The sequence below is a fragment of the Chrysochloris asiatica genome, unplaced genomic scaffold (assembly GCF_000296735.1).
Source record: "Chrysochloris asiatica unplaced genomic scaffold, ChrAsi1.0 scaffold00126, whole genome shotgun sequence".
NCBI classification, from domain to species: domain Eukaryota; kingdom Metazoa; phylum Chordata; class Mammalia; order Afrosoricida; family Chrysochloridae; genus Chrysochloris; species Chrysochloris asiatica.
The window spans coordinates 861499-873998 of NW_006408644.1; positions in this window are offsets into that span (position 1 = coordinate 861499).

Consider the following 12500-nt stretch of genomic DNA (forward strand, 5'->3'; position numbering starts at 1 on the left):
ACAATATTGAATAAGAGCGGTGATCAAGGGCATCCTTGTCTGGTTCCTATTCACAGAGTGAAGGCTTTCAGTTTCTCTCCATTGAGCGTGATGTAGGCTCTAGGTTTTGTATATATGCTCTTGATTATGTTGAGGAATTTCCCTTCAATTCCTACTTTGTTGTGTGTTTTTATCAGGAATGGATGTTGGATTTTGTCAAATGCCTTTTTCTGCATCAATCGATATGATCATGTGGTTCTTTTCCTTTTTCTTATTTATATGATGGATTATGCTGATCGTTTTTTAATGTTGGACCTTCCTTGCATCCCATTTATGAAAACCACTTGGTCATGATGCATTGTTTTTTGATATGCTGTTGGATTCTGTTCGCTAGGATTTTGTTGAGGATTTTTATGTCTATGCTCATGAGGGATATTGGTCTATAATTTTCTTTCTTAGTGATGTCCTTCCCTGGTTTTGGTATGAGGGTTATGTTTGCTTCATAGAAAGTATTAGGAAATTTTCCATCCTCTTCTATGTTCTGGAATAATTTGAGTAGAATTTGTGACAGTTCTTCTCTGAATATTTGGTAGAACTCAGCCGTGAAGCCATCTGGGCCTGGGCTTTTGTTGGTCAGGAGATTTTTGATGACCTGGTCAATTTCTTCTTTTGTTATGAGTTTGTTCAAATTTTCTACTTCATTCTGAGTAAGTTTAGATAAGTCATGTCTTTCTGGAAATGTATCAATCTCGTCCAAATGTTCAAATTTTTGGAGTACAGCTCTTCGTAGTATTCTGTTATTATCTTTTTTATTTAGTTTGGTTCTGTTGTGACTTCCCCTGTGTGGTTTCTAATGCAGTTTATTTGTGTCCTCTCTCTCTTTTCTTCGGTTAGTTTTGCCAATTGTTTGTCAATTTTATTAATCCTTTCAAAGAACCAGCTTCTTGTCCTGTTGATTCTTTCTATAGTTTTTCGGTTTCCCATCTCATTTATTTCTGCTCTGACCTTTATTATTTCCCTTCTTTTGGTGACTTTAGGATCCCTCTGCTTGTCGACTTTTAATTGTTGAAGATGCTGTGTTAATGTGTTGATTTTGGCTCTTTCCTCTTTTTGGATGTGTGCATTTATTGCAATAAATTGTTCTCTCAGGACTGCTTTTGCCGTATCTCAAAGATTTTGATATGTTGTGTTTTCATTCTCGTTTGTTTCCAGAAACTTTATGAATTCACATTTAATTTCTTCTTTTACCCAGTTGCTTTTCAGCAGGGTGTTCAGTTTCCATGTATTCGACTTTAATGTTTTGGCCTTCTTACTCTTGATTTCTAGTTTTATAGCATTGTGGTCTGAGAAGAAGCTCTGTAGAATTTTGATGGTTGTGAATTTATGGAGGCTTGCTTTGTGTCCTAACACGTGGTCAATTCTGGAAATTTTTCCATGTGCACTGGAGAAGAATGTGTATTTTGCCATTGTTGGATGGAATGCTTTGTATATGTCTATGAGGTGAACTTGGTTGATTGTGTTGTTAAGTTCCTCTGTCACATTGTTGAGTTTCTTTCTGGTTGTTCTATCCTTTTTTGAGAGTGGTGTGTTGAAATCTCTCACTATAATTGTGGATTTATCTATTTCTTTCTTCAATTCCATTAAGGTTTGCTTCATGTATCTTGGTGTTCTTTCGTTGGGGGCGTATATGTTTATTATAGTTATGTCATCTTGCTCGATTGACTCTTTGAGCATGAGATAGTGTCCTTCTTTGTCTCTTATGCTGGTTTTTATCTTAAAATCTACTTTGTTGGAGATTAGAATTGTGACTCCCACTTGTCTATTGTTGCAGTTGGCTTGGTAAAATTTTTTTCCATCATTTATCTTTTAGTCTGTTTTTGTCTTTGTGTGTAAGGTGTGTCTCTTAAAGGCAGCACATTGATGGATCTTATTTTCTTATCCATTATCCATTCTGCCACTCTTTGTCTCTTCACTGGTGCATTCAATCCATTGACATTCAATGTAATTATCGATAAGTATGAATTGATTGTTGTCATTATGTTACTTTTTTGGCAGTGCTGTTTGTTCTTTGGTTCTGCTTTCTTTCTTATGCTGGCTTTATGTCCTTTGAGTTGTTTCTTGTCGGTTTCCTCCTGGTTTCTCTGTTCGCTTGTTCTGCTTGGGAATTCATTTTTGTGATATGTTGTGGAGTGTTAAATTTCTTTGGGGTTACCTTGTAGTCTTCTAACTTTTCTCTGCATTTAGAATACTCCATTGTAACCTGTAATTTATCTGGTATCCTTACCACCTGGGCTTCCATTGCTGCTTTTGTCCCTTCTTTGGCATTGATATGTTTTTGGCCTCGGTTGATCTCCCCGCTCTTTTGAGTTTGTCGTTGTAGTCTCGTTCTGTTCTGAACTCCACTATCTGTTGGATGTGTTCTAGGTGGTGTTGCCATACCTGTCAATCTCTGTTTGTTGTCTTTTCTTGTTGGTTCTCTGTCCACAGAACTCCCTTTAGGATGTTTTGAAGTGCTGGGTTGGTTTTGATTATCTCTCTCAAATTCTGTTTATCTTGGAATGTTTTGATCGCACCCTCATATTTGATTGGTTGTTTTGCTGGATAGATGATTCTTGGTTGACAGTTTTTTTTCTTGCAGAGCTTTGTATATGTCTCCCCATTGCCTTCTTGACTGTATGGTTTGTTCTGAATAGTTAGAGCTTAATTTATTTGCTTGCCTTTATAAGTTATATTTCTCTTCTCCCTGGACACTTTTAATATTCTTTCCTTGTCTTTGATTTTGGAGAGCTTGATTATTATATGTCTTGGAGACTGTCGTTTGGGGTCTATCGTTCCTAGAGTACGTTGAGCTTCTTGAATATTTATCTTCTCGTTTTTCAAGATGTTAGGGAAATTTTCTTCCAGAAGCTCTTCAGCTATCTCTTCTGTGGATTTCTCTGCTTCTTCTTGTTCCAGAATGCCAATAATTCTTACATTATTCCTCTTCATGTTATCCAGCATGAATCTTAGACTCTCTTCAGGTTGTTTTATCCTTTTAGCTGCCTCCTCTTCTACCTTGTCAGTATTGAGATATTTGTCTTCCAGTTCGCTAGCTCTGGCTTCCATCTCTTCTAGTATGCTCCTTTCCCCTTTCAGGCTATTTTCTATTTCTGATATCTTATTATTGATCATCTGGACATCTTTTTGCAGGTTTTGAATTGTTTCCAATGCTGTGTCAGTACTACTTGATTGTTCCTGCAGTACTTTCCTTACTTCTTCCTTATTTTCCTTGACCTCTTTTTTTTTTTTTAATTATTTAAATTTGTTTCCATATCATTCTTCTGAATTCTTTCTCAGGCATATCCAAAACCCGCTCCTCCTCCTCCATAAAGCCTTTGTCTGTCTTCTGCTCTTTTGTGTCAGCTGGTCTCTTCTGTTTCTGGATGTGTTTTGATAAAGTTGATTGTATCTTATTGGTCATGGTTATTGTTTTATTATTGTTATTAATAATAAGATCAGGAGATGGGCTTCCCTTTTCATCTGTAATGCGTAGCAGATGTTGTTGGGTCTTGTTTTAGTGGTGGAGTATTATGTTTATGCTTATAACTTGCCTATATGGCTACGATTGCTGCTGCTTCTTATGTGACATAGGGGAGATAAGTTCCCACCTCCAGGAAGGATGTGTGATCAAAAGGACAAAAAGCAGAGGTAATATAAATGCATGGACAGAAATCACTACTTTGGAGCAGAAATGTGGTTTTGGTTAACTTTTTCATGCTATACCATCAGTGTGTGTGCAAATAGAAGCTTCCGGCAGGGGTGGAGGTAACCCCTCTGTCAGGTCTCTCCTCTAGCCACTGCCCATATAGGTGGGCAGATGTATATTGGGGAGCTGATGGGAGAAAGATAGACCCCTATTTTTGTCTCTGGTTTCAGTTTCCTGCCTGTGCTTAGTGTCAATCTTGGGATGGTTGAAACCTGTTCTGTTGGGAATTACAGGTTGCTTTGAGTTTGTCTTGCCCAGCGAGCTCAGGCGGCCACCCGTAGTTGGAGTTTTTTATCTTTTCCCTGTCCCGCCAGGGAAGTAGCTGCTACCCGAGAGTGGGGGCAGGGTGGTTTAGATGCAGGGTTTTAGATTTGGGACAGCCGATGACATCATAAATTGGCACCTCTATCCAACTCTCTGTGCCCTGAGTAAGATATCTTGCCTTAAGAATTTGCTGAGATCTTAAGCCATGGCAGGGAGATTTTGGGGGGAGATAGTTATGTTGCTTCTTGCAGCTATGTTTTTTTTCTGGTTCACCCCCTTTATTTATTTATTTATTTATTTATTTATTTATTTATTCTTCCTGGAAATTCCGCTTTCCCAATGGGCTGGCCTTAGCCCCGCCTTCTAACCACTGCAGTCGGCCGAGTGACCTGGTGTCCTGCAGGCAAGAGTCCCAAAAAGTCGCCCCCTCTCTCCCTCTGTGTCCTGGGTTACTGTCCTGCCTTATGAATGCGCTGAGATCTTTAGCCAGGGCAGGGAGATTTTGGGGGGAGATAGTTGTGTAGTTTCTTGTGGCTTAGGCCCCCCCCCCTTTTTTTTTTCTTCCTGCTGGAAACGCTGCTTTAGGAACGGGCTGGCCTTAGCCCCACCTTCTAAAATCTCTGCAGTCGCTGGAGCGACCCTCGTCCCGCTGGGGAAATCCCAACATGCCCGGTTTTTTTTGGTTTGTTTGCTTTTTTTGCTTAACGGCGTGATTTCTCAAAAATGCGAGTTTGGGAGACCGAAATATTAGAACTTATGATAGATCGAAAGCCATGGATCGGGAATATGAATGTTTCCTGTGTGAGATCCCCCTATTTTCTCACCGTAGCTTTCCCTACCTGACTGCCCTTGCTGTAGACTAGAAACGGAAGCCCTGTGCCATATTTTAATTGGATTATTACCATAGTTTATCTTTTTCTTGTAGAAGTGTCGTAGTTTCCTATAGATTTTAGACATTAGTCCCTTATCCGATGTATCATTGCAAAAGATTTTTTCCCATTCTGTGGGCTCCCTTTTTACTTTTTTGGTGAAATCTTTTGATGCACATAGTTTTTAATTGTTAGTATGTCTCAACCATCAATTTTGTCTACTTTTCTTGTGTAATTTTCAAAATGTTTGGTAGTCTGTGTATGACCTGTATTAGAACCCTCACATTTGTCCCTATTTTTTCATTGATGACCTTTATAATTCCAGGATTCATATTTACATCTTTAATCCATGCTGAGTTGGTTTTTGTATAGGGAGTGAGGTAAAGTTCTTGTTTTAATCTTTTACATATCGCTTTCCATTTCTACCAACACCATAGCTGACTGCCCAGTATCCTTTGCTACACATGTCTGTGTGCATGCATAGTAGAATCCTCCAGCAGTGTGTGGAGATGTCCACTCGCTCAGGTCCCTCCTCTAGTCACTACCATGGAGGTGCACAAATAGATAATGAGAAATTTATGGGAGAAAGATTTATAGTTTTCTATATTTATATCTGAAAGTCAGTTAGGTATCTGCATGTGCACAACATAATTCTCTAAACCACTACATCCTTGTGTGTAGTAGTTGGTATTGCCTCTTGCCTTTTATTTTGGGGTTTTACAGTGTTCATATGGTTTGTCTGCATGGCCTGACCATTTTTTTTCCTTTCTGGTTAGGCAGGAATAAAGGGTCCCACCCAAGTCAACTTTAGGGCTGGGTCCCAGAGTCATATGTCATAAGCAGCAGCCAAAGGATCATCCCTTGGATCAATGGGGCTCCTCTTCTATGTGCCATGGGAAAACTGTGGTCTCAATGCTGGACCCTTTTGGGGCTGCACTCCCACCTGCTTGAAGGTGTCTGGGCTGCACAGAGAGGGTGTGACAGGGGTGAGGAGGAAAAAAATGTGTAGAATGCCCCACACTTCTTTTTCCAAATGTCACTGCATAGTTTTTAGTGCTGTATCACTGTGTCAGTCTTGCTGTGGCCCTGCCCTCTGAACTCAGCCCAGGTATAGTAGCTACAGTGAGATTCTACATCCCGATCAATTCCAAAATCACAGTATTTTCCTTTTTTACAGTGACTTTTCTCTTCGTGGATGCAAGAAACTGGTGTCCTGCACCTTATACTAGATCCAGAGCTCTGGAGCTGCTCCATGAAAGCACCTTCTCTGGTTTTTCTGCATCTCCCCCAAGGAGCCTGTCCTACCTGACTCTGCTTATTCTGTCTCCAAAACTGGGTCTTGTAGATAGTCTTTTGTGACCAAAAAGTTTAATTGTAAATTTCATTATAAGACAAATAATAAGAAATACTCTAATAAAATAATTTCAATAAATTAACATTGTTATTGTAACTTGCTGGTCATATTCCATTTTCCTAATGAACTTGAACACTTTCCACTTTTAAAAATATACAAACACAATTATTTAGAATTTAAAGCATATTCCCAAATGAAATATTAATCATTTAATAATGCAACCAACACAATTTTATGCCCAGTTCATAACTTCAATGACAAATATCTCATAGACTTCAGCACCATAAAGAAAATTACTATCAAACTGAGTTGATGTCAAATCCAAGATCAGGTCTGGTAACTTTTGATTGGCTGCCAGATTTAGTGAATTTTGCCTTGTTGATTGAAGGATATTTTTGTATTCCAATAAATATTTTTAGCTCTATACTGAGATGTAATAAAATTATCTGGAAACAGTTTGATCTTTCTGGGACTTGCATTTATACTTTGTTAGGCATAACCAGAGTCATTTTAATAAATACAAACTCTTGGCACTTTTGAGGCAATATTGTTCTGAACATGTTTTTCTATACTTGCCATTTTAATGAGAATGAACACTATTCCTGGTTCTGTGAGAATGACTGGTACTATATTCCACTTAATCCCTGTTCTTCGATAATTTCTTCACAGGCATGTACTGATCACTGATTACGAACATGTACTGATCATTTTGAATACTCTAGGGGACCTCCTAGCTATTTCTAGTGCTCTATCTCTCTGTGAAATTCTCTTCTCTAGAACAATAAATATCCTGCAAACACTAATTGCCCTGCTTTCTCTAACTTCATCTCCTCAAATCAGGGTTTTCTGCTGAATATTTGGTAGGGTTCCCCCTCCTTGCACTGTTGCCTGGAGTCTCTTCCAAGCATGCAAATTAGAATAATTCAAGTATTGTTTCCCATCTCTCTCTCTCAGGAATTATTATTCTTTGTTAATTGAGATATCAAGTGTTTTAAAGGCTGTTGATTCATATATATTTTGACTTTTGCATGCATTAAACCAGAACACTTTGATTAGGGTTTACATTTTAATAAGGGTTGTTGTTAAGTGTTGTCGAGTTGGTTCCAACTCAACCGACACTGTATACAATTTATATTCTTGATTTAAATGGTCAAAATGATGGCTAACAGTTTTTCAATCTCTAAACTCAGAATATTTTTTTTCTCACCTTGTGTTGCACACATATCATTCAAATATTGTTGTTGCTAAGTGCCATCCAGTCAGTTCCTACTCACTGTGACTGTATAGGGTTTCCAGGGAGTGGCTGGTGGGTTTGAACTGTCATGTTGTGGTTCAAATCAACCTTGTGAGCTAGTGCTTATCCTACAGCACCACACCAGGACTCCAGTATACATTAAAATAATTTTATTGATAAGAAAATCTATTGCTATCAACCTGAACTTGAGCAAAATATTCAAATTTGCTCCATACACACAGGAAACTGATTATAATATTCCTGGGCACTCTGTTGTTGGTTACACTATGCAGAAAATAATTCAAGTTAACAGTTCATAAAGTCTTTAAAATTCTTAGATGCAGAATAAATTTCTTGAAGGATGACAAAAATCAAGACAGACCTATTAGCTGTATTAAGATCCATAGAACAATTAATTAATTTTAAACTATGGTAATGACTAACTTGATGTTTCCCAGAGGATCTTTTCCATTTGAGACCTGTTAACAAAGCAGCCAAGGCTGACATTTAAGTCTGAATAACAATCTGCGGTGTTGTAAATGGACCAAAAGAATCTATTATTTTGAAATTTAAATTGTAATTTACATCTTTAATGGAGTTTGACCCCATATCTCTTTGGTTGTAGGCTGCTTTGTATAACAAGGCTGATAATTTGGAGTAAGTTTCTGAGATATGTTGTTTATATATGCAATTATAAAATGAGCATTTCTTTGCTAAGGTTGCTATAGTTATTATAAAAATAGGACTTGCCCATGTTTGCAATGTTGAAAAGTTTTATTTCTGTCTTTGCCTAGTGTTTCCAGTGTCTAAAGGGATTCATTCTTGTTCATTTAAGAGCTGTTGTGATCTGACTTCTGAATCCAAGGACAGCCACAGGAGTTTGTGTTTGATATTGACTTTTTAAAAAATTTGCATTTTTCTGATGAAGAGAATGTATTGAAATCCTTGAGCTTCTCTACATGAAAGGAATGGTTATTTATTCATTGTATAAAAAGGAAAAAATCTAATATTCCACATGGCTACTTGTCTCTAGATTGTGGACTCAATTATTGCCATCTGTAGAATTTTTACCATTCAAATGATGAATGAGCAACATAATATTCTGAGTTTCAAAAATATTGTAAAGCTATGTCTTCAAGTCCAAAAACATGGTTAAAAGTGAGTTTATTTTAAAAAATATAAATTTGACTTATTTTCAGTGAACTGATAATGCATTTTGTCATCATCCAGACACTAGTTCATCCACTTTATTTCTAGGAGAAATGAAAGCAAAACATACAATCGTTTTTCTTGAATTCTAATTATCATCAGCATTCTGAAAGAATGCTGGTCTGTAAGGCATTGCAAAATAGTCAATCATTCACATTGTTATAGATTGAATTGTGTCCCAGGAAAATATGCTAACTTGGCCAGGCTATATTTCTCAGTATTATGCAATTATTCTCCATTTTGTGATTTGCTATAATTATCCTACCTGTTTGAATTCGTAATGGCCATTATGTCAGTGAGGTAGGATTAGAAGACATTATGTTAAGGAGGCAGGATACAATCTACAGGATTAGCTTGTATCATGAGTCAACTTATTTTGAGATGTAAAAGAAATTACACAAGTAAGTAGAGATAAGAGGGTTCTCAGTACCACCAAAAAAGAGCCAGGAGTAGAACACATCCTTTGAATTCAGGGTCCCTGTGCTGAGAAGCTTTTAGTCCCAGGGAAAGATTGATGCCAAGCCATGTGGAGCTCTCCAAGGAATCCTGGACACACAGATGTTGAAAGTAGATAGAATTTTCTTCCAGAACTAACAGAGAGAAAGCCTTGCCTTAAAGCCGACACACTGAATACAGACTGGTAGTTTCCTTATCTGTGAGTGAATAAATTTATGTTTCTTTAACCCATTACTTGTGCTATTTCTGTTATAGCACCACTAGATAACTTTTTCTTATTGTTAGGTGCTGTCAAATAGGTTCTGACTCATAGTGGTCCTATGAAAAGCAGAATGAAACACTGCCTGGTTGTGAATCATGATCACAATTGTTATGTCTGAACCCATTGCTGTTGTTACTGTGTCAGTCCATCTCTTTGAGGGTACTCCTCTTTTTGTTGATCCTTCACTTTACCAACTATTGTGTCCTTCTCCAAGGGCTGGTTCCTCCTAACCACATGTCCATAGTACAAGAGACAATGTCTTGCCATCCTCACTTCTAAGGAGCATTCTGGCTGCACTTTCTCCAAGACAGATCTGTTTGTTCTTCTGGCAACCCGTGGTACTTTCAATATTCTTCACTAATTCCATAATTCAAATGCATTTGATTATTTAATTGCTTTCCTTATTCATACTAAATAACTAAGAAGCACATAATCTTTGCTTAAATCTCCTTCATTTACAATTTTTTTTTTTCTTTATGCAATTACTTCTCAGTTAACTGTTCCAACTAAACAAAGTAAGGTCTCATTTAGAAGTAGAATGCTACACCAATTAAAAAGAAACAGAATGTTGACTTTAAGAAGTTTAAGTAATGCACCAATGAAGCCTTATCATATGATTTGAATTGTATTTACCAAAAAGATATTTGATTTCCTAACCTGTAAATTGTAAAGAAAACAAAAATCTTTACCACTGGACCAATAAATAGCATCATGATAAATGGAAAGTAGATGGAAGTGGTCAAGGACTTCATTTTGCTTGGATCTACAATCAACATGCCTGGAAAAAATAGTCAAGACATATCAGTATATTTGGCATGTCACATTAGGCAAATATGCTTCACAAGACCTCTTTAAAGTGTTTAAGAACAAAGATATCAATTTGAGAAATAAGGTGTACCTGACCCAAGCCATTGCATTTTCAATAGCCTCATATGCATGTGAAAGTTGAACAGTGAATAAGGAAGACTGTAGAAGAATTGATGCATTTGAGTTATTGCGTTAGAGAAAAATATTGAAAGTACCATAGATTTCTAGAACCACAAATTTATATAGGAATGTTCCTTAGAAACCAGGATGGCGAGATTTCATCTCTCATAGTTTGAGCATGTTATCAGGAGGGACCAGTCTCTGGAGAAGGACATTATGCTTAGTAAAGTGGAGGGTCAGCCAAAAAAGAGAAAGACTCCCCAAGGAGATGGATTGGCACAGTAGCAGCAGCCATGGGCTCAAGTGTAGCAACAGTTGTGAGGACAGCACAGGATCAGATAGTGTTTTGTGCTGTTGTGCATAGAGTCACAATGAGTTGGAGTTGAATCAACAACATGGAACAACAACGTGCGGATGTGACTGTCTTTGGAAATATTGACTAGGCACTTGTAATCAAGTTTGTTGTTGTTAAGTGCTGTTGAATCTATTATGACTCATAGTTACCCTGAATAGGGTTTTCAAGGAGAAGCTGTTGTCTCTGAAACTTCCACCAACTTGCAGTTCAAACTGATCTTGCAATGGTCCAGCACTTTATACTACAGAGCCACACCAGGAATTAAATTAAGATCAAACTAAATTAGGGTGGACTCAAATCTAATATGACTGATATCCATATAAGAAGTCAAACATTTAGACACAGAGAAATAAACTCACAGGAAAATGATATATGAAAATGGAGGCAGATATTGGGTAATATGCCTTCAAACCAAGGTTTTGCTTCTAGCTGCTAGAATATAGGAAAGGGGCATGGAACCGATTTTTCCCAATCTACAGAAGGACTCACACATGTTGACACCTTAATTTAAGACTCTGCCTCTTGAACTTGATAAAATAATGTTCTGTTGTTTTCAGTCACCCAATTTGTGGTATTTTGTTACAGCAGTCATTGAGAACTTATACCTGTTATAAACAGATTAGTTCCTAAAAGCATCTCCTGTAGAACACTATCTCATCTCTACATTGAAAAAATGGTTATTTGAACAATGTGATGATGGATCAATTTTGACTAATTTTTGAAAAATTAGTACATAAGTATTTTGTGTTGTGCATATTTCTATAAAGTAATAACTCAATGTTTTATGGTGGAAAATTCAAACTATTTATTCAAGATATAAATTGAGGCCCAAATGTTTAAATTAAGTAAAACATTTTGTGATAAATTTTTAAATTAGGAAAAAAAAAAAAACCACTAAACCAGTATTGGAAGAGATCCATATTTGTGCCCATTCCAAAGAGAGGTGACCCAGTGGAATGTGGAAATCATCGGACAATCTCTTTGATATCTCAAGTGAGTAAAGTTTTGCTAAAGGTAATACAGAAATGGCTACAATCATACTTTGACAGAGAACTTCCAGAGGTTCAAGCTGGATTCAGAAGAGGCTGGGGAACAAGAGATATCATTGCTGATGTGCAGTGGATTTTGGCTGAAAGCTGAGAATATCAGAAAGATGTTTATCTATGCTTTATTGACTATGCAAAGGCTTCAGATTGTGTGGCTCATGACAAGTTATGGACAACATTGAGAAGTATGAGTATTCCCGAACACTAAATTGTACTTCTGAGGAATCTGTATCTGGACCAAGAAGCAGTTATTCGAATAGAGCATGGGAACACTGAATGTTTTAAAATTGGGAAAAGTGTGCGACAAGATTGTGTTCTTTCACCATACTTATTCAACCTGTATGCTAAGCAAATAATACAAGAAGCTGGGTTCTATGAAGGAAAATGTGGCATCAGGATTGGAGGAAGACTCATTATCAACCTGAGATATGCAGATGATACAACCTTGCTTGCTGAAAGTGAAGAAGACTTGAAACATTTACTGATGAAGACCAAAGAGCACAGCCTTCAGTATGGGTTGCATCTCAATGTCAGAAAAACAAAAATCCTCACCACTGTACCAGTAAACAACATTCTTATCAACGGAGAAAAGATTGAAGTTGTCAAGGACTTCATTCTTCTTGGATCAACTATCAACACTCGTGGAAGCAGCAGTCAAGAAATCAGACGACGTATTGCATTGGGCAAATCTGCTGCACAAGAACTTTTTAAAGTGTTGAAGAGCAGAGATGTCAGGTTGAGGACTAAGGTGCGCCTGGCCCAAGCCATGGTATTTTCAATAACCTCATATGGATGCAAAA